The sequence below is a fragment of the Carlito syrichta genome, unplaced genomic scaffold (genome assembly GCF_000164805.1).
Source record: "Carlito syrichta isolate Samal-C Ts95f unplaced genomic scaffold, Tarsius_syrichta-2.0.1 Scaffold304687, whole genome shotgun sequence".
Lineage (NCBI taxonomy): Eukaryota > Metazoa > Chordata > Mammalia > Primates > Tarsiidae > Carlito > Carlito syrichta.
The window spans coordinates 95,876-105,620 of record NW_007248783.1 but is presented as its reverse complement, the minus strand read 5'-3'; positions in this window follow the sequence as shown (position 1 = coordinate 105,620).

The window sequence follows — 9,745 nt, the reverse complement described above, 5'->3', positions numbered from 1 at the left end:
CCCTGCCCAGAATAGACTTGAGGGCACCGGTTTCAGATTTTCACCAAGTCCTTTGATGGGTTCTAGACCTGCCCTGGGACCCTGGGTGCAGAGAGGGAATCTGCAGGGTCTGAGCGTCAAAGATACACAGAGCCCACTCCAGAGGGGAGAGGACCACTTCCTGCACATGGTACAGGGGCCTGCTGACTCAGAGGGGTATGTAGGTCGTCTGCCTGATTCCGCTTCGGGAAATGGAGAAACGAGCCAGTGCTGTGTTAAGAGTGGCAGGAACAGAGGGGAGAGACAGAGACAGCCAAATGCCCAGTGGGTTTTTCATTTGTACCACCTGGATCTTCCTGCTGCTAGCGTGGATGCTTGCCCCACTCAATGTTCCGGAATTTCCCCACCCCAAAGTCTGAGGCTCTGTAGAGCCCTGAGTGGTGCCTGGTTGTGTATCACGTCATACAAAACCTGGTGGACAGGAGGTGGCCCTCAGCTGCCCTGGCAGCTCCCCTCATTCCCCCTTATCTGTCAGAAATGGTGTCACCCATGTGTTCTTCTGCCCACTAGTGAAGGTTCTTAGGACTGAATATGCCATCTTTCCATGGACTCTGAGCAACAGGGCACTTTGTGTAGACTCCAGTTACAAACCTTCTGAGACTTAGCTCTCAACACATTCACCTAGAAATAAGTGGTAATTCGGTACAATCCAGGGAAGCCCTATGCAGCCTATTGAAACAGCATCTGTGCTGGCCTAGGTACTTTTCTAGATGGTCTGCACACATCATCTCAACAAATTCCCCTGCAATCCACTCCTCATTTCTCCTATCTGACAGGTTGGGAAACTGCGGCATTGAGAATGCAGATGACCAGCCCAACCTCCCACAGCTTGAATGTGGTGGGGATGGGTCTGCCCACCCTCCAAGTCATACTCGGTTTCTACCACCAGCCAGTGGACTCCTGGTACTTCCCTGGAGACTCTGGGAAAGCCAGTCGCCTGCCTCAGCGGCTCCCTCCCCCTTCCAGCCACTGAGGGGCATCTAGGAGTCAAGTGATTCCCGCCACAAGCACCCAAGGAGACTGGACCCACAGATGACAACCCTGTCCTCAGACAACAGATTTGGGAACAAATCAAACAGATGTGTCCTAGCTCTCTGCAGCCTGCCATCTGGCCAGTGTGCCTTCCTTCCTGTCCTCTCTCAGCACCCTGAACCAGAAGTTTAGGATCTCTGCACCCCTGAGGTTCCTTGCTGAGCACCAGATGTTCTCTCCAACCCCAGGCCCCTCCATTCCATGCATCTCCTGAGACAACCTGGCCACCTCTGGGAATGTACACATTCACCAGGTATCATGGAGTGCCTAGCATGAGCCCACACTGTCCTAAGCACTGGGCACACAATATAACAAAAATCCTGGCCACCGTGGGACTCACATTCTGATTGAGAGAAGACAGACAATAAAAAAGTGACTAGTTTTTTGTGGGTTTTTTTTGAGTTGGAGTCTCACTCTGTCACCCAGACTGGAGTGCAGTGGCCGCTCCCGGCCACCGCAGCTTTGACCTGCTGGGCTCCAGCAATCCTTTTGCCTCAGCCTTCCAAGTAGCTGGAACTACAGGCTTGCGCTACCACGCCCGGCTGATTTTTGATTTATTGTAGAAATGAGGTCTCACCAAGTTCCCCAGGCGGGTCTCGAACCCATGGGCTCAGGCAATTCTCTTACCTCGGCCTCCCAAAGCGTGGGATTACAGGCTGAGCCACCGAGCCCGGCAAGTGACTAGTTCTAAAGAAATTTAGGCCAGACGTGTTGCATGCCTGTAAGCCCGTTATCCGGGGGGCTGAGGCAGCAGGATCACATGAGCACAGGAGTCTGGGCTATAGTGCACTATGTGGATTGGGTGTCCATACTAAGTTCGGCGTCAATATAGGGACCTCCCAGGAGTAGGGAACCACCAGGTTATCAGGAGGAATGAACCAGCCCAGGTCAGAAAGAGAACTGGTCAAAACTCCCATGCTTATCAGTATGGGATCAAGCCTGTGATTAGCCACTGTACTCCAGCCTGGGAAACATAGCAAGATCCCATTTCTAAATGTTTTTAATTATAAAGGAATTAATTATGGTATAATTATATGGTTTGATAGAAGTGGTGTTAAAAAAAAAGTAGGGAAGGGGGACAAGGAATAGGATGGAGATTATACTTTTATTTTATTTTATTTTATTTTTGAGTTGGAGTCTCACTCTGTCGCCCAGACTGGAGTGCAGTGGCCGCTCCCGGCCACCACAGCCTCGACCTGCTGGGCTCCGGCGATCCTTCCGCCTCAGCCTTCCGAGTAGCTGGAACTACAGACGTACGCTACCACACCCGGCTAATTTTTTTGATTTATTGTAGAGATGAGGTCTCGCCAAGTTGCCCAGGCAGGTCTCGAACCCGCGGGCTCAGGTAATCCACTCACCTCAGCCTCCCAAAGGCGCGGGATTACAGGCTGAGCCACCGAGCCCGGCTTTTCAATGCTTTCTATGCTTTGTCTCATATAACCCGCATAGCCAGCCTACATGGTAAGCACAATTATTATCACTATTTATTTGATTTCTTTTATTGAGGTAAAAGTCATATAACATAAAAAATTTGCCATTTTTAAGTGTACAACACAGTGGCATTTAGTGCATTAACAATGTTGTGCAACTGTGACCTCTATCTAGTTCCAAAATAATCTCATCACCTCTAAAGGAGACCTGGTATCCATAAGCAGTGACTCCTTCCAGCAACCACCAATCTACTTCCTGTCTCCATGGATATTTCATAAAAATGGAATCATACAAGATGTAACCATTTGTGCCTGACTTTTGTCCTTAGTACAATATTTTCAAGGTTCAGCTAATGTTATGACATGTATCAGCACTTTATTCCTTTTTCTGTCTGAATAATATTCCACTGTATGGCTATCACCATTTATTTCACAGATGAAGAGGCTGAGTCTTTGGGGAAGGGACCAAATAATGCATCCAAAACCTGGTTACCCAAGTTGCTTGGTGGCCGAGCCTGGACTGGAACCCAGCTTTGCATAACATGGTTCAGCCTCATCACCATGACGATATGTCAATGGTCTGCCATGCATTTCTCTCAACTCCAGCACATTGATAACTTCCCTGCATAGTGACACACAATCTCTCATCATTCCTGGTGCTGTTTGCAGATGGCTGGCTTCCTGAGGACAGGAGCCATGACCCACACTCCTGTCCCTTGCCCTCAGCACACACTGAACACAGAAGAGGTGCACAGGAAATATGTGTTGGTTGGTAACTTGACCTCTCTATATTTGATTTGATTATAAACCTGCACTAGTAGAGGATAGGTAGGCTGAATTATGGTGCATCCATAAGACAGGATGCTATGCAACCATTAAATATTATGTTATGAAGCTAGGCATGGTGGCTCATGCCTAGCACTTTGGGAGGCTGAGGCAGGAGGATTGCTTGAGCCTAGGAGTTTAAGACCAGCTTAGGCAACATAGACCGTGTCTCTACAAGAAAAAAAAGTTAGCCAGGTGTAATTATGCATATCTGCAGTCCCAGCTACTCAGGAGGCTGAGGTGGGAGGCTCACCTGAGTCCAGGAGGTCAAGGCTGCAGTGAGCTAGGATCGCACCAGTGCACTTCAGCCTGGGTGACAGAGTGAGATGTTGTCTCAAAAATAAATAGATAGATAGACAGATGAAAAGTGTGTTATAAAATATTGCTTATTGTCATGGGAGATGATATATTGCTGATGGGGACAAGCAAGCTACACAACAAAACAATACAGAAAATATACCATTTTCTTATATTAAAAAGCTGCATACATGTGTACATACAGGAAAAATTCTGGTGAAGCATCTTTCAAAATAATTAACTCTGCTTTTTAGATACCTATAATCAGATTATAGGTTCTACTCACTGGTTACAACTGGGGAGAAATACTCCAATAAAAATTATTTTTAAAATCCCTCAGTCAGATCAATTCACCCCCTTTCCCCCAAAGAAGGTGCTCCAAGTCAGGCCACTTGCAGCTCCCTCTCTGCTGCTCGGGTGTTTTTAAAAGCTTTTTTCAGACTTACTTGGATCCTGTCACTGGAGCGCTGATGGTGGGTCTAGGCCCAAGAAAATCCATCTTTCTCTGATGGAAGGCCAGGCTGGTATAGCATCCAGATGAGGTGTGAGGTGCGGGAGGGACTGATACCTGAGCAGAGCTGGTGGGTGGGCCAGTTAGGTGGAACATTGGGTCAAGCGTGGGCTCTTCCATCAGCTGGTAGTGACTTGGGCCAACACTTAACCCCTCAGATTTCTCAAGATAGTGTGGGCACTGGACTAATAGGTTCCTTCCAACTCCATGACTCAAACCCTTAGCTAGCTAGCACTGGGAGAAGGAACCATTATTGACAAAGATTCTTTGGTCAAACTTTAGTCTGGCTTCTGAACCTTCTCCTAAGTCCATCTGTGTACTTTCTTTTAAAATCCAGTTTTAGGCCGGGCTCTGTGGCTCAGCCTATAATCCCAGCACTTTGGGAGGCCGAGGTGAGTAAGATTGCCTGAGCCTGTGGGTTTAAGACCAGCCTGGGCAACTTGGCAAGACATGTCTCTACAATTAAAAAAAAAAAAAAAGGCCGGGCTCGATGGCTCAGCCTGTGATCCCAGCACTATGGGACACCAAGGCAAGTGGATTGTCCTGAGCCCACAGGTTCGAGACCCACCTGGGCAACTTGGCGAGACCTCATCTCTACAATAAATTAAAAAATAACAGGACGTGGTAGCGAGCACCTGTAGTTCTGGCTACTTGGAAGGTTGGGGCAGAAGGACCGCTGGAGCCCAGCAGGTTAAGGCTGCGGTGGCCAGGAACGTGCCACTGCACTCCAGCCTGGGCAACAGAGTGAGATTCCAACTCAAATAAAAAAAAAAAAAAATAGCCGGGCGTGGTAGTGTGTGTGCCTGTAGTTCCGGCTACTTGGAAGGCTGAGGCAGAAGGATCGCCAGAGCCCAGCAGGTAGACGCTGGGGTGGCAGTGAGTGTGCCACTGCACTCCAGCCTGGGCAACAGAGTGAGACTCCAACTCAATAAAATAAAATAAAATCCAGTTTTAGAATATAATCTTGCTAAGAAAGTTCAGCCAGAACCTGTCACCCTCACTATCTGACTACCCTAGCTATCTGATCACCCTCAATATCTGATCAGTTCCTCATCCTGTACCATCCCTCAGGTGAAGTCTGATTGCCCAGGCCTGTCTTCAGGATTCATCACCTTAGGTAGGTTTAGGAAGAGTCCCTCCCACCCCTGAGGTTTTCTGTTAGTAATATTCCACCCAGTGCCCCCACCACACTGCTCCTTGGCTATAAGTTCTCACTTGCCTGTGCTGTATTCAGAGTTGAGCCCAATCTTTCTCCCCTACTGAAAGACCCTGTTGCAGTGGTCCCCATACCTATGGCGATGGTCCTGAGCAAAGTCTTCCTTACTGTGCTTTAACAAGTGTCATTGGATAGTTTTATTCTTTTTCTTTCTTAGAGACAGGGTCTCGTTTTGTTGCCCAGGCTGGAGTGCAGTGGCGCAATCATAGCTCACTGCAGCCTCGACCTCTTGTGCTCAAGAAATCCTCCTGCCTTGGCCTCCCAAAGTGCTGGGATTACAGGTGTGAGCCACCATGCCTGGCCATGATTAATTTTTTTTTTAAACATTACCCAGCACAATCACCTTCTGGAGTGTGGCCCCTCTGCCACTTCCTAGGTGTGCCTGAGAGTCTCCTGTGTGGGTGAGTTCATCACGCCTGTTTGCTGTGCCCTCCGTCACCCAAGATTCCAGATGGTGCCTACTCCCTGGCTAAATAAACTGGGGTACATTAGTTCAAAGGAAATCTACACCCCAACAGAAAAAACTGTGACTCTAAATGTACTATCATGGAGTTACCCCAAGATATTGAGAAATGAAAAAAGCAAATTGTCAAACAGAATGTATACTAAACAAACATTTGTATGTTTTTAAAAAGGATCTATACTGTCTATACATGTATATATTTGCATATGCACAGAAAAAATTTCAAGGAAGGATTTGTACAAAAACCTCTTACCTCTGGGAAGTGGGACTGGGGTGCCAAGGGTGGGAGGCGAATTTTAGTTTTCACCCTCAAATTCTTCGGTGCTGTGTGAATCCTTTTTTACCACTAATGTGTGCTGGTTTTTGATTGATTAAAAAGAAACTATAGCTGGGCTCAGTGGCTCAGCCTGTAATCCCATACTTTGGGAGGCTGAGGTGAGTGGATTGCCTGAGCCCTCGGGTTCGAGACCTGCCTGGGCAGTGAGAACTCATCTCTACAATAAATAAAAAAATTAGCTGGGCGTGGTAGCGCATGCCTGAAATTCCGGCTACTCGGAAGGCTGAGGTGGAAGGATCGCTGGAGCCCAGCAGGTCAAGGCTGCGGTGGCCGGGAGCGGCCACTGCACTCCAGTCTGGGTGACAGAGTGAGACTCCAACTCAAAAAAAAAAAAAAAAAAAAAAGAAACTATATTATGAAGAATTAATAAGGAGTAAAAGATATTTATTAATGATTAATATCAATATTTGAGTACATTAACTATTATAGTTATACATACATTTGTATTTTACATTTATTAAAATAGATGATATATGAAAATATATTGTTACTAAGGATTAATAAATATAATCCATAAGAAATAAAAATAATAAGAAGAAGAAAACATTGCCTTGTCCCTCCGTCTGGCTTTTGACTGTTACTTTGTTCTCTGAGATTCTTGTCTATTTCATACTCTTTGGCCCTGCCTCCCTGACAATTTAAAAAGTGTTTTTTTTTTTAAATACATAGAAGTAGCCTGGCACACAAGCCTGCGCCATGAGAGAGGGTGTGGCCAGCCTGCACTCTTGGTACCTATTATAAGGTCTTTTTCAACAGGGGCTTTATTTGATTATCACCTTTATATCCATCCCAGCCGGAATCCTGCTGTCTGACACCTGGAACACCAACACCCCAGTCCCTCCGCTGGGGTTTGTGCACCACATTTTCCTGGGTGTCAGGACTTCCTGCTGCTTGAAGATATGCAGTGAGACAGGACTGGTTCTGACTCCCAGAGTTCCTGCCTCTGAAGCCTCCTTGGCTGCCCCTGCACCCAGCGGTTTCAGTGGGTGAAGTCTCCCCTCCCAGAAGAAAAGGCTATTGTTCTTAGTCCTGAGGCTGACATAGCTGGTGACTGGTGGGTGAGGCTGGGATCACCAGATATCCTGTAATGCACAGGTCAATTCACCCAACATCCCACATCCTACTGGACAGATATGGAGACAAAAACATGACGATCTGCAATTACCTGAGCACAGAACCTGCATTTTACAAATAAACACGGTGAATTTTGTGCATGGTGTTAATGTACAAGTATCTGTTGTAGAAACTAATTTTTTTCTAAAAGGTTGCTTGAAATTTAAAAGATCACATCACCCACAGAGACACTGCAATCGGTTCACATTTGCAGGAGATGTTTTCAGAGTGGTTCTATAGATAGCTTCAAGCAACTGACCACTTTATTACCATCCCAGAAGTCATGTGCAAACATTCGCGGTTTTGTTATTAGTTGCTTTCCATATATTTCTCCTTTATGTTACAGTTAGGACATTTACAAATTCATAGGGTAGATATGTTGCTTTATCTATGAATGTCTTGCAGATAGTAAAAAGGTTACTAAAAAGAATCTATTTGACAAAGAGCTTATGGGTCTGATAGGGCTGAGATCCATGACACTGGACCTCAGGGACCACCCTGGTCAACCTTGTACCTAGAATATATGGTAGGTGCTCGATACATGTTTGTTGAATGAATAACTTCACTAGGAAAATCCTTTGGAGGAGTTAACACTAGTTCCTTGCTCTGTCCTGTGCACATAGTAAGTGGTCAATACATATTTCAATGAACGTGTGAAAATAGTTGAGTTTTTGGCAGAAGAGGAAGGCTGCAAAAGTTATCAACTTTGTTATGTTTAACCTAACCTGCTCTTTAGGGACTGTGATAACACTTGAAGGCAAAATGCAGCGAACTTAATTCAGGAAATATTCTCTTAAGGGAAGTAAAGGTCAGAAGAAATGCTCCCAACCTTTATATCATATTGGTTCATCCACTGAACAAATGTTTGTTCACCATCTACTATGTGTTAGGTACTAGGAAGCACAGAGGCCATGGCAGCAATAGCTGCTGCCACCTCAAAAAAATCCACAATAGGTCTTGAAAAAGGATGATTAAAAAAAATACGGCCGGGTTTGGTAGTTCAGCCTGTCATCCCAGCACTTTGGGAGGCCGAGGCTAGTGGACTGCCTGAGCCCACGGGTTCGAGACCAGCCTGGGCAACTTGGCAAGACCTCATCTCTACAATAAATAAAAAATTAGCCAGGTGTGGTAGCGTGCACCTGTAGTTTCAGCTACTTGGAAGGCTGAGGTGGAAGGATCACCGGTGCTCAGCAGGTTGACACCGGGGTGGCCGTGAGTATGCCACTGCACTCCAGTCTGGGTGACAGAGTGAGACTCCAACTCAAAAGAAAAAATACCAGAATGTATACAACAGAGTTTTCAAATTAGCTATAATCTTTCTTCCCAGATAATCCTCAGTGACATTTACAAAATAATGCATATATAAGATTAGAAAATTCAAACAGTACAGACAGTAGAAAATGAAAGGTTAAATCTCCCTCATATATCCCATATATTTCTATTTTTTTATATATAATTTTATTTATTTATTTATTTGAGTTGGAGTCTCACTCTGTTGCCCAGACTGGAGTGCAGTGGCCGCTCCCGGTCACCACAGCCTTGCCTGCTGGGCTCCTGCGATCCTTCCGCCTCAGCCTTCCGAATAGCCGGAATTACAGGCATGCGCTACCACACCCGGCTGATTTTTTGATTTATTGTAGAGATGAGGTCTCGCTGCCCAGGCGGGTCTCGAACCCGCGGACTCAGGCAATCCACTCACCTCAGCCTCCCAAAGGCGCGGGATTACAGGCTGAGCCACTAAGCCCGGCTTATTTCTAATTTTTTATCTATATAATCTAACCCAAAAAAGCCTTACTACAAACATGATTCTGCACCTTGCTTTTGTAATACATCAAAATATTTTTCAACTTTTTCCATACTGGGGCTTCCATATGAACAGCTACTAGGACGTACCATAACGGATGTCATTGTCCCTTATTGATGGGTACTCAACAATGTCTATATCTTGCGCCTATATGTTGGCACACTTTTGAGAGTTCTTGGCCTGCCTCCCAAAGAGACTGGATTTAAATCTTGTCCTCCTTTGCGCGCCTGTAATTCTGGCTACTCGGAAGGCTGAGGCGGAAGATCACCGGAGCCCAGCAGGTCGAAGCTGCGGTGGCTGAGCGGCCACTGCACTCCAGTCTGGGCGACACAGTGAAACTCCAACTCAAAAAAAAAAAAAAATCTTGTTCTCCCCTGGCCAGCCCCAGACAAAGAGCAGAGAGCAGGGGCTTTGGCTTTCAAACAGCAACCTCTGCTGGGCAGGACCTGGAAAGCGCCCCATTAGGAAATCATGTTAATGGCATTAATAGAACCTATGTTCATAGCAGCTTTCTGGTGGCAGAATGCTATATATTTTTTCTTTATATTATTCTGTATGAACAAAATTTTCTATAACAAAAATGTACTTTCTTTTCTTTTCTTTTTTTTTTTTTGAGTTGGAGTCTCACTCTGTCACCCAGACTGGAGTGCAGTGCAGCAGCCTCGACCTGCTGGGCTC